General features: G+C 40.0%; 1 long non-coding RNA gene across 3 annotated transcripts in view; it reads left to right on the top strand.

Moving 5' to 3' along the window:
- Positions 1-697: 697 nt before the first annotated feature.
- The window catches only part of LOC112434692 (uncharacterized), a 12,008-nt gene continuing 390 nt past the window's right edge, over positions 698-12,315 (top strand). Inside the window, exons 1-6 of one of the 3 annotated variants that reach the window (XR_013096365.1) lie at positions 698-7,635; positions 9,198-9,248; positions 9,824-9,917; positions 9,999-10,070; positions 10,193-10,258; positions 10,708-10,807. This is a non-coding gene — a long non-coding RNA (uncharacterized LOC112434692). The remainder of the gene's footprint in view (positions 7,636-9,197; positions 9,249-9,823; positions 9,918-9,998; positions 10,071-10,192; positions 10,259-10,707; positions 10,808-12,315) is intronic. The other 2 variants (XR_003024169.2, XR_013096364.1) reach the window with 2 other exon arrangements.

The raw sequence follows: 12,315 nt of genomic DNA, 5'->3' as shown, positions 1-12,315 counted from the left end.
TTTCGATTTAGTGTTACCAGCATATTTTACCAAAATATCTCCACAAATAGGAGACTGAATCTGAAAAACCACCTTGACCCTGCTTTAGTAGTGAGCTACAAATTGTGTCTACATAACATAAATATAGACAATGTGCAAGAAACTGTAGTTTTGTTTCAAGTATTTTTCAAACTATTATAAATCATACTGGTGAATTTTGATAGATTATATTAAAGCATGGGCTTCCGTACAAAGGATACATATATTGCTGTGTTCCCTTTTATATTAAAACCTGGTTCCTCTACTGTAAGCTTCTATTAGTGAAAATCTACCATTAATATATAATCTGTAATGCAATATAATATTGACTCATGTGTTCTGTAATACTTTATAAAAATTAAATATGTCCCATCCATCAGAAGTGCCCATCTCATTATGGCTGCTTCCAGGAGGATAATAACCAGTGTCAAGAAGCTCAAATGATGTCAAATTGCACTCTTAAACATAACAGTTCAGTTCACTGTACTCAAATGGCCTCTACAGTCACCAGATCTCAATCCAAAAGAGGACCTCTATGATCTCTATGGTGGATCAGGTGATCACATTACATGTTATGTGATCACCTGATCCATCATTCATTTACACACACACACATATATACATATATATATACATATATATATATATATATATATATATATGAGAGAGAAATGCTCTCTTTAGGGGTCACAACACCAGAGGCTCTGGTGTTGACCTCTGAGGTCATGCTGTTTTCTCCCTCCTTTGTCCAGTATTTCCTCTATCCCTCTTCTGCATATGTCTGAATCATCTCAGCCTTGTCTCTAACTTTCTCTCCATACCATTCAGCATGAGCTGTCCTTCTTGTATACTCATTTCTGTTTCCTGTCCCTCCTCCTGACTCCAGATCCCTGATGTAATCCCACCCTCACCTTGAACACATCCTGCACCACCCTCACATCCAGACTTACCTCATGCAGTACCACAGTTCCTCTCTTAGCATCCCATCATATTCTTTTGCCAGATCCACAAAGACACAGTGCAACTCTTTCTGACCTTCACTATACTTCTGCATCAACACACTCAAAGCAAACATCACATCTGCACTGCTCTTTTTCAGTGAGAAGCCATGCTGCTGCTCATGGATCATCACCTCTCTTCTTAACCTAGCTTCAACAACTCTTTCTTGGTGTGTCTCAGCTTTATCGCTCTGTAGTTACTACAGCTCTGCATATCACCCTTGGTCTTGAAAACTGGTATCAGTACACTTATTCATTCCTCACTCTCCAAACTTGTGTTAAACAATCTGGTTAAAAAGTCCTCTCTGGGAGTGGGCACGATACACGGAATCCAAATTACCATCAGGGTGTACACCTCACCCCTCGCGTGGTTGCCCACCTCTCAATTTTAAATACACGTAGACATTGAGGGCTAGCAGGAGGGACTATGCGCTTACCTGCTGCTCTCTGGCAGGTAGCTCCATGCCCTCCTGGGTTTTAAATGCACCTTAGAACACACATGCATCAACACTACAATAAGCGGGTGGAAGGAGGTTTGGAGTCTTCTCTCACCCCCGTTATCTGCGGCCTGCTGGAGCGGGGGGGCTAGGAGGAGGAATTGGCCATCTGGAGTGTGGGGCCTCCCTGCTGCTGCGGAGTCGGTCTGCCTCTCCCCACCGCAGGGAAAAGGGTAACACCACCTGGGTCTGGGTGCAGTTCCCCCCTCCAGGGGCAAGGGTACCTAGACCCGGTTCGTTGAGTATGCTTGGGGAGTGTGATCGTGTGTACAGCGTCTCTTTATGTCTGTCTCCACGTTGGTTGAGTGTGAAGTGCATATGAGAGGATGAGGGGATGGGCGTCCAGGTACACACCGGCTCACTCCTTGGCGGCCGCTTATCGGGGCCTGGATCCTGGGGCTCGCTCGGGCCACTTCGGAGGTGGGGTGCCCCCGGCCTCTCAGCCTGGGGCTCGGTCACTCAGGCACAGCTGGCTGCCGGCGGAGCTCACGGGCGCGTCACTGCAACTCCCCCTGGCTTCTGCTCCGCGGCTGCTGAGTGAGCCCTCATCTGGGACTCTCCTCAGCTCTTACTGGGACAGTGGCGCGGCTGCCCCTCTGTTGGTCTTCCTTGGTCTCTTGTGTTCTGGGGGCCTCTGGATGTCTGGAGTTTTGATCTCCTCCATACCTGCTTCATGCCCTGGAGGACGGGGCTGTGGCCCCCCCACACCCTCTAGCAGATCATTACATGAAGGAACCTTTTAAAAAAACAAGCGCGTCCATTTACCGGTCGATCTACGTCCCTACCCTCACCTATGGTCACGAGCTGTGGGTAGTGACCGAAAGAACGAGATCGCGGATGCAAGCGGCAGAAATGAGCTTCCTCCGAAGGGTGGCTGGCCTCTCCCTTAGAGATAGGGTGAGAAGTTCGGCCATCCGGGAGGGGCTCAGAGTAGAGCAGCTGCTGCTCCACATCGAAAGGAGCCAGCTGAGGTGGTTCGGGCATCTGACAAGGATGCCCCCTGGGCGCCTCCTGGGTGAGGTGTTCCAGGCATGTCCCACCGGGAGGAGGCCCCGGGGCAGACCCAGGACACGCTGGAGAGATTATATCTCTCGGCTGGCCTGGGAACGCCTTGGTGTTCCCCCGGATAAGCTGGAGGAGGTGGCTGGGGAGAGGGAGGTCTGGGCCTCTTTGCTTAGGCTGCTGCCCCCGCGACCCGGCTCCGGATAAAGCGGATGAAGATGGATGGATGGAAGCGCGTCCATGCTCACAGGTGTACACACGGGTGATCACACCCACAAACTACACCCTTTTTGGCTCCTACCTCAAAGCACACTGTGTTCTGTTGATCCTATGTGCTGCACAATAATGTTTAATATTTAGTATTTACTGTCATATTCCCATATATCATTGTGATGTTGTTTATTCTATTACTCTTGTTCTCTTCTGCTTGTTTTCTTTTTTCTTTCTCAACAGGTGATCCAGGTGATCGATAGATGCATTTTTTTTTCTTTTTCTGCCCATTCTGTTGGTTTTTGTTTTTTTGCCCTTCTCCCCTATCCCTCTTCTCAGCTCTTTCTCTTTCTTTCTCCCCTTCTTTCCCCCAGTCAAGTCTGTCCCGTATTCAACAAGTGAAAATAAAATAAACAATAAAAGGTGAATCAAATGGACCATTACGGCAAGGCTGGGATGGTCAATTTGGTAAAGTAAATCCGTTGGGCATCTTTCTTTGCCTTTAGACAATAATTCTGATGGCAAAAGAGCCAAACGGGAAAGGCAAAAAAAAAAAAAAAAGTCCTCTCTCCTCAACATCTCTATACAACCACAGATATGTCATGTGGACCAACTGCCTTTCCTCTCTTCATAGCTGCCTTCACTTCCTCCTTACTTATCCCCTGCGCTTCCTGATTCACTAACTTTCCTCCATCTGTCCTCAGTTTCTGTCTTTATTAATGTCTTCATTAATGAAGACAGTGAGAGAATACTTCTATCTTCCATCTTCTCAACACACTCTCTTCACCATCTTTATCCTTAATCACTCTAACCTGCTGCACATCCTTTTCAGCTCAATCTCTGTATAGCTAATTCATGCAAGTACTGTTCTCCTTCCTTAGTACCCAGCCTCACGTACAACTCAGTATAAGCTTTTTCCTTTGCCACCTCTATCTTTGCAGTTGGCCTGGCCTCCCAGTATTCCTGTCTACTTTTATCCATCTCCCCTGACTATCGCACTTTCTCTTAGCTATTCCTTTGAGGAACTACAGGAAAGTGTCCAATCCACCACCAAGTCTCCTTGTCCTCTTTTCTCTCTCCAAAAGATACACCAAACACCTTCTTTGCCTTTCTCTCACCATTTCAGTTGTATTTTTCCAGTCATCTGGTAACACTTCCCTTCCACCCAGAGAATGTCTACTCCTCCCTGAACTAACAACTGCACAACATTCTTCCTTCTTCAGCTTCCACCATTTAGTTCTTGTCTCTGCCTTCATTCTCTTCCTCTTCTTGACGTCCAAAGTCATCCTATAGACTAGTGTCCAATGCTGCATGGCTACATTCTCTCCTGACACCACCTTGCAGTCTCCTATCTCTTTCAGACTGACCCTTCTGTTTAGGATGTAAGCCACCTGTGTACACTTTCTTCCACTCTTCTACGTCACCTTCTGTTCCTCCTTCTTCTTGAAGTATGAGTTCACCCCAGCCATTTCCATCTTCCTAATTTTGACCTTGTGCATTTCTCTGCTTAACACTATACCTATCTAACACCTCATTATCTCTCTTTCCTTCACCTACATGGCTACTGAAGTCTGCTCCAATCAACACTCTCTACCACTTTATCAAACTAACTGCAGAATTCCTCTTTCTCTTCTAACTGACATCCAACCTTCAACCTGGTCTCCTGCACACACAGTAAATCTACCTTCCTTCTCTCCAGTCATATCAGCCAGCTCTCTCCCTTTGCCAGTCATAGTACCTCCACGCTCCTGCCTGTCCTTCTCTTCGACTCCTAACATGCTTCTCCCCTATATGCAGAAAAAATAATGTTTGATCATCATCAAAAGCCAGATATTTCAAAGTTTCATCTATGAAATATCTGGCTTTCCCATCATAGCAGATGAAATACGTATTTTGCATTAAATTGCATCATTTCGCCTCCTGAAGGGCTCGCAATGAGTCCACTGTGTGTATATATATGTATTTCTTTTCCCTATGGTAATAATACTTTTAGATAAATACTAAGTACTTTTCCACTACTGATGTATATAAAGTAAAATTAGGCTGTAAAGTTAAATCTTACTTTATATAAATCTTGGTATGTGCTTTTATAATGTGTACTAAATTGTAGTAAAACATGTCAGGGTTCCTTTGTTTCATGTGTTCTGGCCAGTACACTAAGCCTGAGCCTGAGTGAGAGCTGAGCAGAGAATTGTAGCTCACTCTGCTCCCAACTTAACTGATGCCCTGCACCTCCCCCATAGCTGCTGCAGTGGGGGAGGGGCAGGTAAATGTTTCCAGCACTTTGGCAGGTCTGAAGGCAAAAGAGAGTCCAAACCAGGACTAGCAAAGTGTACCTAATATAGCTGTTTAGTGTGTGTGTAAAATAAATAAATAATATGGTAATGGCTCTTTCCACTACTGATATATATAAAGTTTAATTAGACTGTAAAACTAAATCTTACTTTAGATAAATTTTATTTTGTGATTTCATAATGTGTACTAAACTGTAGTTAAAATAAATGTCAGGATTCCTTTATTTCACATATTGTAGCCTGTAAATCAGGTTTGAGAGTCAGAGCTGAGGAGAAAACTTTGGCTCTCTCTGCTCCTCCATCAGTGACCCTCCCCCCGCGCACCTGCACTGCAGCTCTCAAACTTTTGCAGGGCATGTGACGTCATTCAGTCCACAGTCGGAGTAGCCGTTTAAGTGGAGCTCTGAAGACTGCAAAGCACGCTTTCTGCAGGTAAGATTTCACATTTTTGCTATATGAAAACTGTGCAAATGTTGTCTTTCTAAGAAACGAAAGAAAAAGGTATCTTACATTAAGTTTAATTTTTTTTTAACTTAATGACACGGCAGTAAATATACTTTTTTTAAATTGAACAATGCATAAAGTTCGTCTCAATCTATATTTTATTACAATTAACTATGCATAATTTTTCTTATAATTGAACATAGGAACAAAAACCGATTCCTTCGTGATATATTTAACACTAAATTTTATGCCAAACCTACCGTCCCCTCCCCCTCAATTTCTGGCAATTTCTATCTGTATTTCTCTTCAGTCTCGCTCTTAGAAATATAAAATTAACGTAAGAAATAATTATCGGATCTGGTTTTCAGTTTAAAGGGGAAAAATGTACGCTTAATTACAGTAAAAACATGATTTTTGCAAGAAAACATGAAGTTAGAGATTTTTCACGGTTTCAGTGAGTAAAAGTCTAAAATGAAAAATCCTATGCAGTGTTTTGGTTGCAGACCTGTGTGAGTTCCAGCCTTTTAACAAGACAGCTTGTTGTAACTTTAGTGCAGTTTGTTTGATAACAGCATTTGGATTATTTTGTAAGTGATTTAAGTGTTAGTCACATGTTTAGTGAGAGCTGTTAATTATAGATTTAATTTATTTAACAGGTATTTTCATTAGAAAACTGCGTTTCCCAGAATCCTTTGTGGTAGACAAAAGTTACTCTGGGTTTTTAGCTAGCAAAGAAAGTTTTGGGAAGCCATTATATGTTGCTCTGATGTCGAGCAGTTTATTTGTTGTACATTCCCCCTTTTGAAGCCTTATATAAAGACTATCGTTTCTCCAATTGATGTCCGATCCATTTTTTTGGCTAAGTGGATTCGCCACAACACAGCTTAGTGGAATGCTTTTTAATTCTTCACAAACTTTATTAAAGATAACAAGCGGCCAAACTGTGGTTTGTACCATTTTATTTAGGGTATCTCTTTAAGGCATTTTATAGCTTGACTGGGTTTTGTCCCCTTCTTTTTAAGTCACAATTTTAGCCTAGATTTAGTCGAAAGGCACTTTTATTCCGAGCGCTTTAATCTTTTGTTAAAACCCAACCTCAGTTGCCCAGCTATAACATCTATCAAGTTAGCATTTCAAAATATGTAAAGGAAACGACTGAAGTGTGACGCATGCGCGTAGCAATGCTTTAACTTTTGTTGTCTTAAAGTGTTTACAATCCAAAATGCTTGAAATCATTGTCCTCCTTTATCCATCAAATATAAACGTTCCCACGTGTTTACGCCAACATGGAGTTTTATGTTGGTGTCGATGTTTCAGTGACTGAGCAGCGTCTGTCCGTCCAGTATATTTACTGACGTAGCCGCACATCAGCATGACCCAGCTGAGCAGCGTGCTCCGTTTAGCCTCGTTTGTCTTATTCCTCTCATTTGTTTTTCACCGTCAAACATAACTGGACAGAAGGCCTGGTGTTCTGTTGCTGAAGTGGGCTTCAGATAGTGTTTTTCTGTGGAACATCAAGGCTGTCATGTAGTATTAATTTGGCTATTCAAAGCAAATAATGTACATGCTTATACAAAATATAAGCCTTTTGTATAGTGTGTTATAATTGTGCCTTCCAACAATTGAAAGTGTGTTTATGTGTTGTCTCTTTGGCTGCTATGTTTTAGTGTTATAATAAGACTCACCTTGGAGGAAACAATAACATGCTGTCCTAATATTGCTTTATGTACAGAGAGTAATTAATAAAAGTATGTTAAAAAAGGAAATGATGTCACTCTAACAGTGTAGCCATCAGAAGGCATATAAGCTTTCCTATATGACACTCTGTTTTTTAAATGCCTAATACTACTATATCTAAAACGGGTGAAACGTTGTGATGCTCCATGTTTTTTTTTTTGTTTTACTTTAAATTTGATAGAGTTGTAGGTCACAATTTTTACAGCAGGTTCACCTGCATGAGCGCTCACTGCTAAGACACCTGTATATTTATTGAGGTGAGCTACTGTAAATGAATGGGTAATGGGCTGCATCAAAACTGTTGGTGCACTTTTACTGTATCACCTCCAAGTCATTATTGACTGTAACTGGATTATTTAACTGTAACTGAGAAGTAACTTTGACTTTTGTCTTTGGTATTAGGTGAAGGAAGCCACGGCAGCAAGCCAAATACAGGTATGTGCCTTCTTATCGAATATTTGAACATGTAGTCTTTAATCGTTACTGAATCGTACGTAGGAGTGTCAAACAACAGACCAAACAACAGATACTACAAACTATAATATGCATTAAGAATCATTATCAGTTAAGGTGGGAATAGGTGATTCTTAGATCAGACGTGATTGTTTTCTAAATGTGATTCTTTGTTGCTTATAATATGAACAACTGCTGCTAGAACAATACTCATGTGCATCACATCGGCCCCACGTTCTGCATAAAATGTAAATAAAATAGGCATTGATCAGAAAATCATTTGAAGCCTCTTTACCTGAAAATGGCACAAGGACAACACATGGTTGAAACTCAGCATTTTATAATATAAATGATGTAAGCCAGATATGAGAAACAGTCCCAAACAGACAACAGAAACAGGAGACAAAGACAAAAAGTTGTTGAACGTAACTTTTGTTTGCAGCCTGTGTCCTCATTGCAGACCTGTGCAGTCCTCTGCAGTCTGATACCACGGTCATACCACAACATCTTATTTTACTTACAGCCAGGAATACACGAGCTCAGTGAAGTCTTATAACTTTAAAAACATATCTTTTCACATGTGAAAATTTTTGTTATTAAGCAGGTTGAAATGATGAGCAGATTTTCAAATGACAAATTTATTTGGATATATTCAATTTATTTATGCAACAGATAGTTTGATCCACTGAGAATTTATTTTACATTTAATTTCATGTATAACGTGTTTACAAACACCGTCTCATGGTATATAATCAAGCAATAGGACAAAGTCAGCATCACAGCAGTGGTATGTTTTAAAGAAATTTTTGGTTGATGATTTTAATAAATGTATTTTTCTGAAACAAATTTAAAAAAATGCTTATTAACCAGGTTTCCCACATGCTCAGTGATCTTATGGTCGTATTTAGTTTTTGGCTTTGTTAGCTTCCAGCTGGAAGCTGATGTCACTTAAATCCCTGTTTGGAGAAACAGCTTTTCCTGTTCAGGAGAGAACATGTAGAATTCCTTGCTAGAGGACCTCAAACTGAATCCTGACTGGCATAATCTTAAATTTAAATGGGCACTGGTTTTAAAATAAGATTAGTCTTCTATTCATGATCTCCTGCTTGTTGTTTTATGGTGCATTGTTAGTGTTGTGTACTTTAACCTCCTTGGACCTGATGTCCACATATGTGGACATCACATTTTGGGTTGTCTCGACCAAAATACTAAATTTTGCTCTACAAGGACATTATACTGCCACTGTTCTATCGAAATTTAAAACAAATGCCCTCGTATGTGGATCTCACTCCTCTCAGAAACAAGAGAGGTAAAAAAAATTCAGATAATTCTTTGTTTTTACATCAGGTCCCAATCAGCCCAAATAGCAAAGAGAAATTAAAAATGGCATGAAAGAGTTCAGGTCATAGGAGGTTAAAGCTCATGACAATAGAAATTAGCTTAGGTTATACATTTTACAGTAATGTCATGTTATAGACTTCTCTCTTCATAAAAAATGTCCAAATATAATTGTATCCTTTCAATATTTATTTCTTACATTGCAGACGATAACGTGGCGCTCGCATGCAGTGATAATGGCTGTTCTGATAGTGGTGGTAAGTGTTACCTGCTCACTAGTACAGCTGTTGGTATACTGCCTCATGAATAAGCTGCATTTTTGATAAACTGCTATGCAACTGCAAGTTATGTATGTGACATTGACTAATATTAGAGAGTGACGTTAACCTGTTAGCTTGGGTTCCTAATGGTAAAATGAACTGGGTGGCATGTTACAGCCAAAGAAACACACTGTTGGCCTAGTTCAGTGCTCAGTAGTCTATACAACAGATAACACTTGATCATGTACACTCACTCTATAGTGAGCTCTTTTATTACAGCAAGAACTAGACTCACAACACATGAAAAAAGGACATCTCAGAGATTTGTGGTTTTATCACCACGACCCAGATTCTAAATTAAAAACTGTTACATTTGTCCAGTGCATGTTTACACAAATGGCACCTTTGAATGGTTGTGCTGCATTGTTTTAATTATCTTAACTAAAAGAAGAGTAATTTCATTTCTAGGATGACATAGTGACACTTGGAGAAGTTAAGATTGCTCCTTTGCACGTTGTTGTTGCATCTTTGTTTTTTGTCATATTTGTCAACAATACTGTTTGTGTTTGAAGTTTTTTGTGACTCCAGATGGCTAATATTTGACATAGCAGCTACTCCGTGTCCCCCAGAGAAATGAAAAAGGAGGAGGCAGTGAGATGGATGAAGGTCAGGTTTTTTACAGAGTCATTCAGTACAAAAACACAGTGAATTAGGAAGATGTGGCACATGAATGTTTCTGTTTTTCAGGTGGAAGTTCTGAGCATTTCTCCTCTCAAAAGAGACCGGAGCCCACCAGTGAAGAGAGTTCAGATGTAGATGGTGAGTTTAAGCTTTTGTCTGAAATGTAGTGACACTGTTGTATGTATTCTACTCAAATTCTATTCCAGTACAATCTGCTTTGTACAATAACAGCTACCATTGTTTGTGTGTTTCTGTTTTAGAAGAGAGCAAGGAAGCAAGACTGGCTTTGAGGAAAAGGCGAAAAACCAAAGTGGCCAAAGCAAAGGGTGAGATGTTTTAAGCTTTAAATGTATTTAAAATTTTCTGTTTGCAGTATATGAATCAGGTTGTAGACATGACTTTATTTCCTTATAGTTTTGTCCTCTGTGGCAGAATATATGCCTACACAAACACAAAATTCTTGATAATATTGATCCAGAATTATTTTGTTGGTAATTAGAAAAATTATTGAAAATGTTTAAGTATTGCTTTACAGTAAGTTGAAGAGGAGAATTCAGAGGGGGTGGAGATGGGTGTCAGGGGTGATGTGTTATAAAAGGAAAGCAGCAAGAGGGAAAAGAAAGGTTTACAAAATGGTAGTGAGGAAAGCTATGACGATTTTCATTGGGAATGACCAGGATGGACAGGATTAGAAATGACTACATCATAGGGACAGCTCAGGTCAGAGGTTTGGAGACAAAGAGAGACAAGGCTGAGATGGTTTGGACATGTGCAGAGGAGGCTGCCAAGGGATGTTGATGATGGAGCTGCCAGGCAGGACGAGAAGAGGAAGACCTCAGAGGAGGTTCATGGATGTGAAGGAGGACAGGCAGAAGGTTGGTGTGACAGAGGAGGATGCTGGTATAGGAGGAGGTTGAGGAGATGATCCGCTGTGATGACCCCTAAAGAGTTCAGCTGAAAGAATGATTGCTTCACTTTTATTGTTACATTTATGATTTGTTAGGCTACCTATTCTGGTGAGTGACTAGTTTAACCTGCTGTGTTGCGTGAGTTCACACTTTGCAAGAACAGCACTACAAAACACATGGCAGGGTTCTGCAGGTCATTTCACAAGTCTGGAATTAAAAAAAAAAATGCAGGCTGAAAATGTCTTGTTATATTATCATAGAAAATACCTGTTTAAGGTCCTATGATTTACCAATTAAAGACAACTACTTTATCTCAATGTTATTTTTTTTTACAATGCGTATTTTAGTTTCCACCAATTACACACACAGATGTTGTGTTTTAAAATCAAAATTTGTAAAGTGAACTAGATTGACAGTATGGACCATCATTTTCAGTGTGAGGTTTGTGAAAAGACAGCAAGAAACGGCAAGTACAAGCAACAAAGCTCATCGAGTAGACTACATTAGGCTTCAAACTTTCCTTTTTGCTAAAGCATATATTTCAGGCTGGACCAGGTGACCCTGAATCCTCCCTTAGTTATGCTGCAGTCTGTTTTAATATCTTCATATTTGCCTAATACTATACTTTTATCTTTTGAAAAATCAGCTTCTGTTTCCAGTACGCTTTTCAATAATCATTAGTGAACAGATGCTCACAATGCCACCCCTTTCATGCGACCATGCAGGTTAAGCTTTTTGTGACCACTTATCCAGATCGCCACTTTCAGGTTAAGTGAATCCAGATTATGGAAAGATAGCCTTGATGTGTTGAATGTGCTTTGTAGTACAGGCCTTATGACTAATGATAGACAAAACTTAATTCTGCTCTTTGGTATTGTATCTGTGCGCCAGTCGCAAAACTGTGACAGTTTGTCAAATAAAACGCATAAATTCAGATAAAATGAAAAGATCATGTCAATCAGTTATGTTTGGTTCTGAATCATGATCTAGGTAATTTGTTACATTGTCAAGGATATTAGCAATTGTATTTCATAATAAAAAAAAAATTGACTTAAAATATGTGATGTCAGTTAACTAGATTAGAACTACTACCAACAGCACAGGTTTTTTTTATTACTAGTACATCAGAAATATTTGCCTTATTTAAAACAATAGCAAATTATTAAAGTCTGACAGTTTTTTTGTTTTTTTACAAGAATATTGTTATGATGAATGATTTTAACAGGACTAATAACTAGTTAGCATCTTATTTTAAAAGGCTAGATGCAACATGTACCTTTGAAAACAAAATGTATAAAAGTAAATTGGCTGCTGTTTCACTCTGTAGGTATATTACTCAATAACTGATCTCATGTTTCTGTGAACTCAAAATACTTAATTTAAAAGTGCTTACTACATATCTTGGGTACAAAATGTTGAGTAAATTGTTGAACCTACAGTTTGGTTTGGCATTTTCTGTAAATATACACAAGCAG

This window comes from Maylandia zebra, unplaced genomic scaffold (genome assembly GCF_041146795.1).
Source record: "Maylandia zebra isolate NMK-2024a unplaced genomic scaffold, Mzebra_GT3a scaffold11, whole genome shotgun sequence".
In the NCBI taxonomy this organism is placed as follows: domain Eukaryota; kingdom Metazoa; phylum Chordata; class Actinopteri; order Cichliformes; family Cichlidae; genus Maylandia; species Maylandia zebra.
Note: the sequence above shows the minus strand (reverse complement) of the source record. Positions and strands in the feature narration are given on the sequence as shown.